Genomic DNA, 15343 nt, shown 5'->3' on the forward strand with positions numbered 1-15343 from the left:
TCTTCTCTTTGCTGAATTCTCTGTAATCTCCACAATATATCTTCCAATTCAGTAATCATTAATTTCAATAATTCTTTCTTCACCACTATCTAATCTACTGTTTAATCTATACATTGAGCTTTTTTAATGATCACATTTACATGTATAATGTTTCTAGTTGTATTTTAAACCTGACATTCTTTCTTTCTTTGTGATTATGTTGTCTAGCAGTTGATACAAAAGAGAAAGGCAAGGTCTTCAACATATTACTTCAGTACAAGCATATCATAAACAGCACTGAGACAACCTTTAGTGCTTCTCAGCAAACACTGCCCTTGCCTTGGGTGCATTCATCATTGCTTTGCTTTGTCAAAAAACATAATGCTACCACACCAATGTATATGCTATTTCAAAAGTTTTTCTTACACTAGAGATTTACGCAAAAAAGCATATATATGTATATATACATGTATATCTCTTAAATATTTTTCCAATATTATGCTTCTACTATACATTCATGTTGTTTCATCTACACTATGAGTATATTGTATATACTCCATGCCTATTCTGTATTCCTAATCTTCCTGATGAGCATTTGGGCTATTTCCAAGTTTTGCTGTAAAAACAGTATTGCTATAAGCATTCAGGTGCACATTCCTTGACAGTTATATGTAATGGTTTGTATAGAAACTATATCTAGAGAAGTCAAATTGCTGCAGGATTCTAAGGAACAGGCAATGTTTTTTTGTAAAATAAACTCTATTTTTTTTTCAAAGATATATCCCATGAACAAGTGCAATAGGAAGTGACTGCTCATCTCTTCAAATTTTTGCCAAAACATGCAATGACATATCCTTAACTTTGCAAATCCATGTAATCATGTTCTGAGGTTTAGAGTGAATGTTTTTTATTAAGTTAAGGAAGTTGTCTATCTATCTATCATCATCTATCTATCATCTATCATGTCTCTATCTCTCTATCAGTCATCTATATATCATTTATCTTTTTTTACTATCAATGGATATAATACTATATTAAATAATCTTCTGCATTTAGTAACATGAGGTCAAAAGTCTTCCAATTTCTCTCTTTCTCTCTCTCAACTGCCCTCATTCTCTTCCTCCTTGTCTGTCTTTTTCTATTGGAAAAAAATGCTAGCTTTATACAATAGAAAAATAGAGCCATAGAAAAAAGGGCTCAATTTTTTTTCTATAAATATTTTGGATTATCCTGGTTAAATTTGTTCCTAGCCCATTATGTAACTTATGTCTATTATGATTGTTATTTTTAAAAGTTTAATTGCCTAACTCCTGATTGTACATAAAAATGCAGTTCATTCTTATATATTAATCCTATATCTATACCTTTATATATTGCTATATATACATCTTTTAATGAAATATACATTTTCTAAAGATTCTCTTGAATTTTCATTGTAGACAATTACATATTCAACTATTTTCATTACGTTTATTTCTTTTAAAACTCACCTCATTCTTTAAGACAAAGTTACTGCATTGGTTGGGAGATTCCATAACATGTTCAGGAAGCTGTGATTGTTGGCATCCTTGTCTTTTCCTTGATCTGTTAAATAATTATTTTTACAGGTAACTTATGAGAAATACATGTTCTACAGGGTTGGACAGGTTTTCAAATATATAGAACACGTTTTCAAGTTGAGGAAGTTCTCTTCTAGCCACTTAATTATTTTTAAATTTTATAATGAATGAATGTTAATTTTCATCTTATAGCTACTCTGCATATTATTGAAATAATCATATTAATTCATAAGTGGTGAATTACATCAATTTGATTAATGTTTATTCTGTTTTTCATCCAGACATTTTTTAACAGCAGAAAATTAGCTATGTATGTGATGACTTGTCTTATATGTTAATGTACTTGGTTTAATCATACAATGTTTAGGATTAGTACATTTATGTTAATGAGGAAAATTGAATTGTATGCTCCTTTCTTACAAGAGTCATATCTCGTTTATATGTTTAGGTTACATTAGCTTCATAGGAAGAGGTGGAATGTAAATTATCTTTTTTTAGTCTGGTATTATAAGATTTTTAAATTACTGATTGAAATTTTAAAATGTAGGGTTCTTCAGATATTTTTGAATCAATTGTGAGAAGTTACATGGTTAATTTTATAGAGATAGTATAATATATACAAATTTTCAAGTTTATCAATTAATTTTGTAATTGAAATTTTCTAACTAACTTTATAATCTCTGTTTTATCCCTAACCACATTCCTATTTTTATGTTTAATTTTTATTGGTGCCTTCTTCCCTTTTTGTTTCTGATTAAATTTGCCAGTGTTATCTTATTTCTTTATATTTATTCATTCATTCATTTTAAAAGAATTTATATGCATTTTGAGTTAGAGTTATCAAATAATCAACTTCTGACTTTCCATGCTTTCTATTGTAGATTTATAGAGTACATTTCTGGGCTTATTTTCAGACTTTATTGTTTTCTGATAAAAAAAAAATTTACAGAATATACTTTACTCTTTCAAGAGCAGTTGCATTGCTACCAGAATGGCTAGAATTCTACTAGAATTGATATGTAGTGTTTTGTTTATTATTCATTTCTGAGAATTATTTAGTTTTCCAGTATGACATATTTTGATTCATAAATTATTTACAAGCATGTTTTTAAATGTTCATTTTAAAAATCTTTAGTATACATGTGTGGATACACACATTTATGTATTACATTAAATCTCAACTATATATGTAAAGGTTATATGTAAAACAATATATTTTTCAAATGGTTACTGAAGAAATTGTTATTTTTAATCTTCAACTTACTGTTTTATCTTTTATTATATTTTATTTTATTTTCTAATAGTTTATATAAACTTCCTTATTTAAGGAAGACTTGTTGCCTGAATTTTTCTCGTTTTATTTTTTATTATGTAAATTAGTTTAAGTGGATTAATACCTCGTAGGTCCTTAATATTTTCTCTTTTATACTGAATTTTTGGTAGATTATAGCTATTAAAATGAGTCCAATCATTCTAGAATTTACTTTACATTATGTTTTAAACAGTAAAATGTCTAGAAAGCCATCACCACTAGATTTGTTACAAATGATGTACCATGCTTCACTCTGGAACAAAGTTGGCAATAGACTTAATAGAGTGATTTTTTATCTCTTCTCGATCAATCAATACCACCCAAAGGCCTTCTTTATATGTTACTATGAACAGAAATATTATCTTTTTTTAACTAAACAATCAGTTTTATTCATACCCCAAAATGTAGTTTACTTTTAATTCCACACAATCTATACCATGACATCATAGATGGTTTCATTTTGGATTATTTTTATTAGTGCTATTCATTTATCTTCTATACCAGGAGAAATATCTCGTTTTAATTTGCACTACTTTAGGGGTCCACCAAGATACTTTATCAATGAAACATGATTCCAAATAAGACACTGAATTAACCTGCAGGATGGAGTTATTTAGTGTTGGTGTAGGATATATTCTTCATTTCTCTAGTAATTTTGACTTTGGTGCTGTAAAATCTACTTTTCCTTCTATTGACAATGAAATGACAGGTGCAGATGCTTTTTCGATTTTTAATTCATTATATTAGAATAAGTTATCCACTTTCAAAACTATTTCTTGTTGACATGAAAGAAGATATCCATCTATTTAACACTCTTGTGGAAGGCATAGAGCTTTGCTCATTGAAGTCCAAGTCAATTTCATTTTATTTTCATTATTTATGATACATTTTTTGAATATTTAAGGTGGGCTCTTGATCTTGGAGTTTTGCTCAAATTTAAAATGCAGAGGGAAAGCTGGGTTGCTCCCTATGGAACAAGACCATAATGCAGGTTCTTATTTCATTCTCAGATAAAATTGAAAGGTGAGAAAAGAGCAACTAGCACTGTGATCCCAGCTTTTCATCAGGTGCCCCATCAACTTTATTGTACTTAATCCTTATTATAGCCATTTTAGAGTGGTAATATTCTTATCTTCAAGGTTAGAAAAATATTGAGAACACTTAACTGCCCTATCCAATTCACAAGACTAATAAGTGGTGGAACTGTTATTTGAACCAATACTTTCCATGTTACAAGTCTGTATCCTTCTTTAAAAATTCTGCCTTTCAGCGGGGCGTGGTGACTCATGCCTGTAATCCCAACACTTTGGGAGGCCGAGGTAGGTGGATCACTTAAGGTCAGGAGTTCGAGACCCGTCTCTACTGAAAACACAAAAAATTAGTCGGGTGTGGTGGCACACACCTGTAGTTGCAGCTACTCGGGAGGCTGAGGAGGAGAATCGCTTGGACCCAGGGGGCGGAGGTTGCAGTGATCCGAGATTGTGCCACTGCACTCCAGCCTGGGTGACACAGCAAGACTCCGTCTTAAAAAAAAAAAAAAAAAAAAAAAAAAAAAAAAAAGCCTTTCTTTCACTCAGAGTCTAAGAATGTATATTTTTGTTGTTCTTAGTGTGCATTAAAATTAATTCTAAAACTGCCATGAGATTCCTGCCTTTCTCAGAAAAATCTAATGGAGAAGTTTAGAACAGCTTCCCTGCTATGAGAAGTAATAGTGATTCACCTTCCTTGTGAAAGACTTTTTGCTGACTCCTCTCTTCAAGTATTTCAATGGCTTCTTAGAAGCCACAAAATTATAGCTTTTAAATTGCCAATGTCACATTAAAAGAATCAGTAGTTCTGGAAATGGCATACCAACATTTTCCCAATAGTTATTGATAATAATTTTATTATTGAAATCGTTTTCTTTGGGAAGATATGAGCCTGTGATTCAATTTAATTATTAGGAACAGTTTTTTCAAGTATATGCATACACACATGAAAACATACACACATGAATAATATTTACATATATTATGGGTCTCATTTTACTATGTTGTGATTATTTGATAAAAGAATATTCTACATGGTGCAGATTTTATTGAAATTGCTTCACTTACTCCCACATGAGAAATTTTCTCTTGAAGTACTCAAAATATTGAAAATTTCTTCAGACATTGCCCCAAAATTATTCAAGCTAACTAATCTATAGATCTCTAGCAAGCACATTTCCTTTAAAAAAAAAATCACCATTTTTATTTTCTTGTATTCTAATACGTTACAAATTCTCTTTAATTCCTTAAAATCCTTCAGTCTCACAATCTCACTTGAGTTTATCTGAAAGGGCCCTTCTTATTATTGAAAAGTGATGTATCCTGATCCAAAGGTATTGACTGATTTAACATAGAACAGTTCTCTTGAGTTTTCTTAGAATCAGAGTCACTCAAGTTGTGAAGCCACTTCCAGTGCCAGCTGCTATCTACAAAGTTTGAACTCCTTCCACCAGGAAAATAGGGGCTCTTAGGTTACGGACAACACACTGCTTCAATTCATGGACTCAAATTAATAAAATACCTTTCCTTACGTGGAACAGAAATCTATCTGCAGGACCACTCAGTGTGCTATTACTCTTAGCCTTTATAAAATAAAGCTATCCCTGTCTTCAAAAATAACCTTTTCATTTTTAAAGCCAAAATTTATTTGTTTCCTAAATAAGAAAACTCAAGTGGTATTTTTGTATCCTTAAAAACAAAATAATTCTTTTTCAATTTTATTCCTGAAAACATGGCTTTATTTCTGCAATTCTCTTCTTCCTTCTTTTTTTTTTTTTTGAGACGGAGTCTGGCTCTGTCGCCCAGGCTGGAGTGCAGTGGCCGGATCTCAGCTCACTGCAAGCTCCGCCTCCCGGGTTCACGCCATTCTCCTGCCTCAGCCTCCCGCGTAGCTGGGACTACAGGCGCCCGCCACCTCGCCCGGCTAATTTTTTTTTGTATTTTTTAGTAGAGACGGGGTTTCACTGGGTTATCCAGGATGGTCTCGATCTCCTGACCTCATGATCCGCCCGTCTCGGCCTCCCAAAGTGCTGGGATTACAGGCTTGAGCCACCGCGCCCGGCCTTTCCTTCCCTTTCAATAGGGATTCCCTTATACCTATATGCTATTTCTGGATTTCTCAGGTTTTGGCATTTTCGAATGAGTGTAATATTTTCTATGTAATAATATTTAACACTAATGCATGCTATCACTTGAGGGTTTTTTTTAACACTTTATGCTTTGTTGTATACATAATATCTATTTTAATTTTCACAAAATTCCTCTGAGAAACCTTTTATTATCACTATATCTAACTAGAAAGGAGAAATTAGAACATGAAACAGTATGATCTGTAATGTATTACAAATGTATCACTATAATAACCTAAGGTCTAGGTTACAATTTACATTTTTGGATTCCCTGTATTGCTGCATCCAGGACACTAAATCTTTCTACCTCCAGCTCTATCCAATGTTGTAATTTAGGACTCATCTGTACAGGCACTCCAGCTCTGTCCACACCCATGCCAACAGCTCCCTTGATCTATGGATCTGTAAGTGGTACTGTGGTCCAACCTAGGTGAAATGAATCTGGAAGAAGTTTCATATCAACCCTGTAGTGAGCTTAGAGTTTTTTAGTTATGGCATTTTGGGGGCATGTTTAGACAAGAGAATGTACTTTTTACAGGTCTGAAAATTACTTAGAAAATTTCGTAAATTCAGAAGGTATGTCATTTTAAACACAAAGGTCTTTTAAACAGCTTAGTGCTTAGTGCTCACAGCACAATAATGTAAGCAAGTTTGGAAGATATTTGGCTAGCAATCTGTTTAAGAGTAGTTTCTTTTGAAAAACAAGGCTTCATGAAGGTTGTCATTTTAGGAAGACATTTTAACGCAGTATGAAAGTATGAACTCTTCCATTTTATCAAAATAATCTTAAAATTGCTAGGAGGTTAAAAATAATTCAGTGAAAAAAAAAACAGTCTATAACAAAGCTTGTCAGGGCATCGGACTTAGCATTTCTAAGAAAGGCTAAACTCATTTGGTGGATAGTATTCAGTAATGAAGGTCAGGACTCTGGCATTCTCAACAGCAAACATTGCTGCTTCTCCTTCTTGACAGGGATGGGCATAGAACTACGCTAGGAACTTCTTCAAACACTGCTGAGGACTTCACGGCTGAAAGCCAAATATTCAGGTATTTAATAACACTGATTTCTTACCTAGGGTTAAATCCTGTGCGTAAATGATTGGAGTCGGCATTTTCTCTTTTGGTTTCTAAATTGTGTCTTTGTTATTTCTGACTTTGAATTTAGTCCCCCTGGGATTACAAGAGTGTTGAAGCAACGTTGTGACATGTCGGAACACCTTGAAATACATGGACACTTTCAAATCATTAAAGACTCTCAAGGTAAGACACCTACTTGGTAGGATAGTCTTCTCGTCCACCTTGCATCCCATAAGCTAATTTTCACTGGTCCATATACTATAACTTTGGAGGAATAGTTGTCAAAGGCGACAGGGCTATGTTTTCCAGGAGCTACATCAGTTGTTGCTGATCATCGACAGAATTTTACCTCCTAAGATTGCACACTTCGTGGTCTCCATCATCAGGTGTAGATCACTGGGGCCACCCGCCATACCACTTAGCTGTGAGTTGACCAGAAGCAAGAGCCCTGAGGCAGCCGATATGGAATTCTGGATAAAAAATGGAGAAAATAAACAAAATAGCTGTGAATATTAGAACATTGAAAAGCATGCCTAGAAAATAAATAATGAAAAACTTACTGAAAACAAAATGATACTAATAATTGCATGGTAACCTTCGTATCTCAAGCGTGCAAAACATAAATGAAAAGAGAGTTGGGAATCTCAAACTCTAATTTTCAGGTCCAGGTCTCTTGTAGCAACGTGGACTGTTGAGATCTACCAAAAGAAATGTTGACTCAGTAGGTCTTGTATAGAGCATCCCGAGTCACCCTGACACAGGTGGTCCTGATCCTACTCTGACAGGCAGTGAAGATGTGATTGGAGTTTGGTGGTGAAACATAAGGCCAGCAGATATATGGAGGGCATGTCAGTCACTTCATTCACCCTATTTCAAGTGACTGTCTCTTCTCATAAATGACCCTCTCCTCTTTGTGTGCTGGGGCAACTGCTCTATGGAAATGGGGGACAGTGGGCATCCTATTTATGTGTACTTGTCCTTGCACAGTTCTTGAGCTTTATGGGCCGGGGCTGCTCTGATCTGCTCTCTGGGCCTCAGTCAAGTGTGACCAGTGCAACCTTACGTCCCGAGCCAAGCAGCTCTCTTGGGGATGCTGCTGATTCATTACATGTTGACTTCAACTGTGCAGGGTCTGGCTGTATATCCTGGGAGTAGTAAAGCATCTTCTGTTGAAGAAGTCCTCTGAACCAGGCAACTTATATGCTATAAAATCTGATATGCACTATTTTCTTCTGAATTATTTTCCAGATATGCTGCATTTGGGGTATCGATTTTGTTTTCAAAGCAACAAAATAATTAAGATGACAGTGAATTGCCAAGCACTTATTTTTTGTTGTTGTTTGTTTGTTGTTGTTGTTGTTTTGTTTTGCTTTGAGACAGAGTCTCGCTCTGTCACCCAGGCTGGAGTGCAGTGATGTGATCTGGGCTCACTGGAACCTCTACCTCCCGGGTTCAAGTGATTCTTCCACCTCTGCCTCCCAAGTAGCTGGGACTACAGGCGCACATCACCATATCTCGTTATTTTTTGCATTTTTAGTAGAGACGGGGTTTCACCATGTTGGCCAGGCTGATCTTGAACTCCTGACCTCAAGAGATCAACCCACCTCAGCCTCCCACAGTGCTGGGATTATAGGCGTGAGCTACCATGCCTGGTCTAAATTTTGGTTTCTATTTTTGTAGTTATAAAAAATATTACTACACTGTTATAAAACAAGTGTCACTTGCATCATAATTTATGGAATGTATTGTGGTGTTCCTAGTGACCTAACATAGCCTTTGCAAAAAGAAAAACGAAACAATGTAAGTAATTTTGAATAAAACATACTCTTGCCATCAAATGAATACCATTTGTAACAGGGGGGCCTCATAGAACGTCTCCCAAGCTATTGATTTTCTCAGAATGCCTCCTGAACTCTTAATTCAAACATGATAGAATGCTAGAAACTCTAAATATGCTTTTCAACCAGTGTTGATACAGGGAGACCTATAGGCAATACACACTTTTCAAAGCATTATACAAAAATCACATGTAGTCATCCAAAAGAGTAAACCTAGACCCCAAACTTTTACAACCATATACAAGATTTAACTCAAAATGCATCAAACATCTCAGTTTAAGATCTAAAATGATAAAACTCTTAGGAAAAAATATGGGAGGTAATCTTCATGGCATTTGATTCAGAATCCTTTTTTTAAATTAGATATGACACTTAAAACACTGAAACAAAAAATTAATTAAATTGGACTTTCTAATTAAAAAAAAAAACCCTTCGGCCGGGCGCGGTGGCTCAAGCCTGTAATCCCAGCACTTTGGGAGGCCGAGACGGGCGGATCACGAGGTCAGGAGATCGAGACCATCCTGGCGAACACGGTGAAACCCCGTCTCTACTAAAAAATACAAAAAACTAGCTGGGCGAGGTGGCGGGCGCCTGTAGTCCCAGCTACACAGGAGGCTGAGGCAGGAGAATGGCGTAAAGCCGGGAGGCGGAGCTTGCAGTGAGCTGAGATCCGGCCACTGCGCTCCAGCCCCGGCGACAGAGCGAGACTCCGTCTCAAAAAAAAAAAAAAAAAAAACCCTTCTACTTATTATGGGATGCTGTCAAAAGAGTGAAAAGACATTCCACAAATAGGAGAAAATATTTGTAAACCATACACAAATGACATGGAATTAATATAATATAGATGGAACTCCTACAACTTAAGAATAACAAGAAAACACAACTTAAAAATGAGCAAAAGACTGAATAGACATGACAATAAATACATAAAAATCTGTTCAACATCACTAGTCTTTAGAAAAATAGAGATCAAAACCATAATAAAAGACTACTTCACATCTGCTAGAATGACTATTACTTAAAAAATATAGAAAATCAGTTTTGGCAGGGAAGTGGAGAAATTGGAATCCTGCTGTATTGCTGGTAGCAATGTCAAATGGGGCAGCTGCTGCAATTTGGTGTTTTCTCAAAAACTTAAACGTCGAATTGCTATGCAATCCAGTGGTTTCACTTCTAGGTATACAGTGGAAAGAATTGAAAACAGGCACTCACACAAACGTGTACACTCGTGTTCATAGCAGCATTATTCACAGTAGCCTAAGAGTGGAGATAGCCCAGGTTTCCTCCAGCAGACGGTTGGATGGATACATGCAGTGTGGTGTACGCATGCAATGAATACTTTTTCCTTTTAAAAGTAGTGATGTTCTGATACATGCTCCAACACTGATGAATCTTGAGAACATTGTGCTGGGTAAAATAAGTTACACACAAAAGCATGTGTTTTGTACGGTTTGACTTCTATCAGCACCTAGATTGGGTGAATTCCTAGAGACAGAAGCAGAAAGGAGGTTGCAGGGGCCAAGGGAAAGGGGAAAGGGGAGTTATCATTCCTTGGTGGGGGCTTTTGTTTGGGATGTGAAAGTGATCTGGAGATGGATCGTGGTGGTGATTGTGCAACATTGTGGGTGTGTTTGGTGTTACTGAATTGTACACTTGAAAATGGTTAGGATTCTAAATTTTATGTGGTTTTACCAAACTAAAAGAAAATGTCAGAAAACTTACATTGATATTCTGTGTTTTTTTTTTTTTTTTTTTTTTTTTTTTTTGAGACGGAGTCTCGCTCTGTTGCCCAGGCTGGAGTGCAGTGGCCGGATCTCAGCTCACTGCAAGCTCCGCCTCCCGGGTTCATGTCATTCTCCTGCCTCAGCCTCCCGCGTAGCTGGGACTACAGGCGCCCGCCACCTCGCCCGGCTAATTTTTTTGTATTTTTTAGTAGAGACGGGGTTTCACTGGGTTAGCCAGGATGGTCTCGATCTCCTGACCTCATGATCCGCCCGTCTCGGCCTCCCAAAGTGCTGGGATTACAGGCTTGAGCCACCGCGCCCGGCTACATTGATATTCTGAATATGATTCACAGAACATCACAATCTCACCTAGATACTGAAAGAAAATGTGTGCACCAAGTGCAGGCAAATAGAAAATGTGTGTGGACAGCGACTTTCATTAGGAGAGGCTTTGCTGTGCCCACTTATTAGGAGCCATTCTCTATTGTTTACTGCACTCGTCCTTAAACTGCTTCCACTATGACTTTCTGATAGAACCTTTGTTTTTGCCCAGTATTATAAAATGAGTTACATAAAGGCAGAGCAAATGCTAAGGGAAACTGTCCAGAAGGAAGGACAGTAGTAAGTGGAGAGACGTTATTGCAAACAAGCACCTGGTAACAGCTGTGTGAGTTGGTAAGTGAAAAGGAGCTCATACGCAAAGTCGGTTACACCTCAGCATGTCAGTTTGCTGCTTAGGTGTGGGCTTTTTCTGTGTTTGTTGTGCCACTCACTGTTAACTGGTTATGTGTATCTAACATTCCTCATTTCAGTTTATGGAAAATCATTACCCAATTGCCAGTTTTATGCAAAACATCTGATTAGCAGGAGCAAATGGTCAAAGTTAAGCATGGTGTATTATTTTCAACCATCTCCCTGCTCCAAAAATCCACTTCATATATTGTCCTGGGATAAAGGACATACCAGATATTAAACTGATAAAAACAGATCCTACACTTGGTCTTAACCAAAAGACCTAGAAGGGATTCTCTTCTTTAATCTCTTGCTCCTCAGACTGGGTGGGAGAAATTTTGTCTTAACATTCCTTAGCTTTGCTGAAGCAAGTCCTTACACATGCATTCTTCATTAGCCTTATATTCATTATATTCTGATCCGGTTTTTTATGCATGAAAAAGAGAAGTAGGTTCTAAATAGTTTGTTTTCAACTCATTTTTCTAATAATCAATTGTATCAATTCAATTCTCTCTAAAATCATTTGTTAAGAATTTGAGACAATGGACTGGAATAAAAAAGGAACTTCAGTATTCCAAAAAAATGTAATATGAATTTGCTCTGATCTATGTCCATTTTTGGACTTATTCCCCTTTGCTTTTTGGAAATTCTCTATGTTAGCATACAGCATATTTTGCTGCAAAGGTTTGCATACCTAAAATTCAACCTGGAATGCCAACTCCTTCTTTTCTGGAAAAGGCTTATTTGTGTTTATTTAACTGACTCTGGTCAGTGATAGCCTAATTAACTCTAAATTTTTTTCTCTCCTGCTTCTTTTTTTTTACTTTCAGGATGATTCTGTGGGAAACAAAACAAAACAAAACAACAATATCTAAGTTTCAGGGGGGAAAAGGTAGGGTGTCTGAATAGCTGAATGTGTATCTGTCATTGTCCAAGTCTCTGATATTCTGTAGTGCACATCTAGATCTATGTTGACATGCTTAAATTCTTTTGTTTCACTTTTCTTCATAAATGACATTCTGATTTGGCTCATTCATATCCTATAGCTAAGTTTGGGAGAGATATTCACATTGTTAGATATGTAGGGAGATCTACAACGACTCCTAACATCTTCCCTTGTTTTAGGCCAAAGTTTACACTATCAAGTACGTTATTTACAATGTGCTTTTTTTGGGTGTTTCCTTATTTAATTGAAGATATATATTTTAGTGTCTTAGTTGATTCATGCTGCTCTAACGAAATTCCTTAGATTGGGTAATTATAAATAATAGAAATACATTGCTTATAATTCTGGAGGCTGAGAAGCTCAAGATCAAGGTGCCAGCGGATCTGGTGCTCAGTGAGAGCTCCCTGCTTCACAGATGGTGCCTTGTTCCTGTGTCCTTACCTGGCAGAAAGAGTGAATGTTGTGTCCTCACGTGACTGGAGGGCAAAAAGTGACAAACTTGCTCCATCACACCCTTTTATAGGAGCACTACTCTCATCCTGAGTGCAGAGCCTTCATGGGCTAAGCACCTTCTAACGGTCTCACTTTTAATACCATCGCACTGGGGGTTAAGTTGCAACATGAATTTTGAAAAGGACACAAAAACTCACAGTGATATATTTTTGTTTTGGTGATTTTTAAGGGAAGTCAGTCATAGGTAAAAATGGTTTGATTTGCTCAACCTTTCTTGAAAGTATCACATTTTTTAATGAAGTGTTTGCAAATAGTAGCACATGAATAGTTACGCAGAATCTAATTCTTGATGATTTTTTTCTCTAGAATTCACAAAATTGTGACTAAGGCCTTAGTTCCCCCACAGCCTGGTTCATCTTTCAGTTTCATTCAAGATGGACTGTATGGAAATATGAATGAGCAATGTCCATATCACCTTTTAGTTTTTCAAAAGTTGTGCAGCTAACCTCACATCTGCTCATTGACTATGTTACCTGTGGAGTTTATCATATCTACATGCAGAGAAAATGTACTAGTGCTGACCTGTGTTATCACTAATTCCAATGAAGGGAAGACTGGTCAATGAAGAGGTGAGAAATGCAAAGAAAGCTGTCTTTTCTCCTCTGCCTCCCCCAGCCTGTGTAACAGCCAGGTTGTTAATATGAAGGGAAATGGTAAAACCCCTGCAGTCTCTGCGTTATGGTGAGAGTGAGCAAAGGGCGATCTTGGAGGCTGGTATGAAATGACTGTAAGAAGTCAATGAGAAGCTTAACTGCATGGGAAAGGCACAGAATACATTTTTTAATTTGCTTATTTCCTTTTTACGCTGTTAATTTCATTTTTACTTTCTGTCTGCTTTTTTAAAAAAGGGACTGATTACTTGCTTTAATCTGTATTTGTGTTTAAATGTCCTTGTATAGCCTCTTGAAAATCTTTCTTTTAAAGAGGTGTTCCTCTCTAACTTCATAGAATGAGAGAAAAGCAAGTAAGAGCTTCACACTACTTGCCTAAAACCCCAATAGAAGAAAACAAGACAGATCCACACTAACGGTGTCTAGGCCTGTGGAGGAAGGCCTGCCCTTAGAAACTGTCTTTTGGTGATGAGCATTTTTTCATGTGTCTGTTGGCTGTATGAATGTCTTCTTTTGAGAAATGTCTGTTCATGTCCTTTGCCCACTTTTTGATGGGGTTGTTTGTTTTTTTCTTGTAAATTTGTTTGAGTTCTTTGTAGGTTCAGAGAAATGCAAATCAAAACCACAATGAGATACCATCTCACACCAGTTAGAATGGCAATCATTAAAAAGTCAGGAAACAACAGGTGCTGGAGAGGATGTGGAGAAATAGGAACACTTTTACACTATTGGTGGGATTGTAAGCTAGTTCAACCATTATGGAAAACAGTATGGCGATTCCTCAAGGATCTAGAACTAGATGTACCATATGACCCAGCCATCCCATTACTGGGTATATACCCAAAGGATTATAAATTATGCTGCTATAAAGACACATGCACACGTATGTTTATTGCAGCACTATTCACAATAGCAAAGACTTGGAATCAACCCAAATGTCCATCAGTGACAGACTGGATTAAGAAAATGTGGCACATATACACCATGGAATACTATGCAGCCATAAAAAAGGATGAGTTTGAGTCCTTTGTAGGGACTTGGATGCAGCTGGAATCCATCATTCTTAGCAAACTATCACAAGAACAGAAAACCAAACACCGCATGTTCTCACTCATAGGTGGGAACTGAACAATGAGATCACTCGGACTCAGGAAGGGGAACATCACACACCGGGGCCTATCATGGGGAGGGGGGAGGGGGGAGGGATTGCATTGGGAGTTATACCTGATGTAAATGACGAGTTGATGGGTGCAGCACAGCAACATGGCACAAGTATACATATGTAACAAACCTGCACGTTATGCACATGTACCCTACAACTTAAAGTATAATAATAATAAATAAATTAAAAAAAAAAAAAAAAAAAAAAAACTGTCTTTTGGAAGCATCTTGGTTTTTCCTCTGACGGTACCAGTTGTAAACAGTGAAGCATAGATTTGTAGCTGGAGAGGGACATTCGGGGGAGGAAGATATTCTCCTGTTTCCATAAGGCACTTAGTAGCCTCTTGGAGTGGAGAATACTGCCTCATTGTCTGAAATAAGCCATTCATGAACATTCTTAATAGTGATGCTCTACTCATTCTTCAAATCTCATTTCCAGGGTTTCAAAGAATCTCTCTGGCACTCTTCAGACCAGACAAAAGAAGGACTCTTACTGTTCTTCCTGGCAACTTCTGGTGTAGCACTTGCCGTGGAGTGTCCTTTATGAATGAATTTGGAAATTTTCCCTTCATGTTTGTGGCTCATGCTGGAATATAGTCACTATGAGAAAGAGATCTATGATCTTTTATTTGTTGTTTTTCTTGCCACAGTTAAATATGGTATCTTGAATAACAGCTGCTCCAAAATAATCATAACTCATTTTCCCCACTGCAGGAATATTTTTAAAGCTGGGA

The 15343-nt window shown here is 36.5% G+C and overlaps 1 non-coding gene across 1 annotated transcript; it reads right to left on the reverse strand.

Moving 5' to 3' along the window:
• Window positions 1-11484: 11484 nt before the first annotated feature.
• LOC126951901 (U2 spliceosomal RNA) lies at window positions 11485-11672 on the reverse strand. The gene has a single exon (XR_007724732.1). It is a non-coding gene; the product is annotated as a U2 spliceosomal RNA (small nuclear RNA).
• Between the last annotated feature and the right edge of the window lie 3671 nt (window positions 11673-15343).

The sequence above is a fragment of the Macaca thibetana genome, chromosome 3, assembly GCF_024542745.1.
Source record: "Macaca thibetana thibetana isolate TM-01 chromosome 3, ASM2454274v1, whole genome shotgun sequence".
Classification (NCBI taxonomy): Eukaryota; Metazoa; Chordata; class Mammalia; order Primates; family Cercopithecidae; genus Macaca; species Macaca thibetana.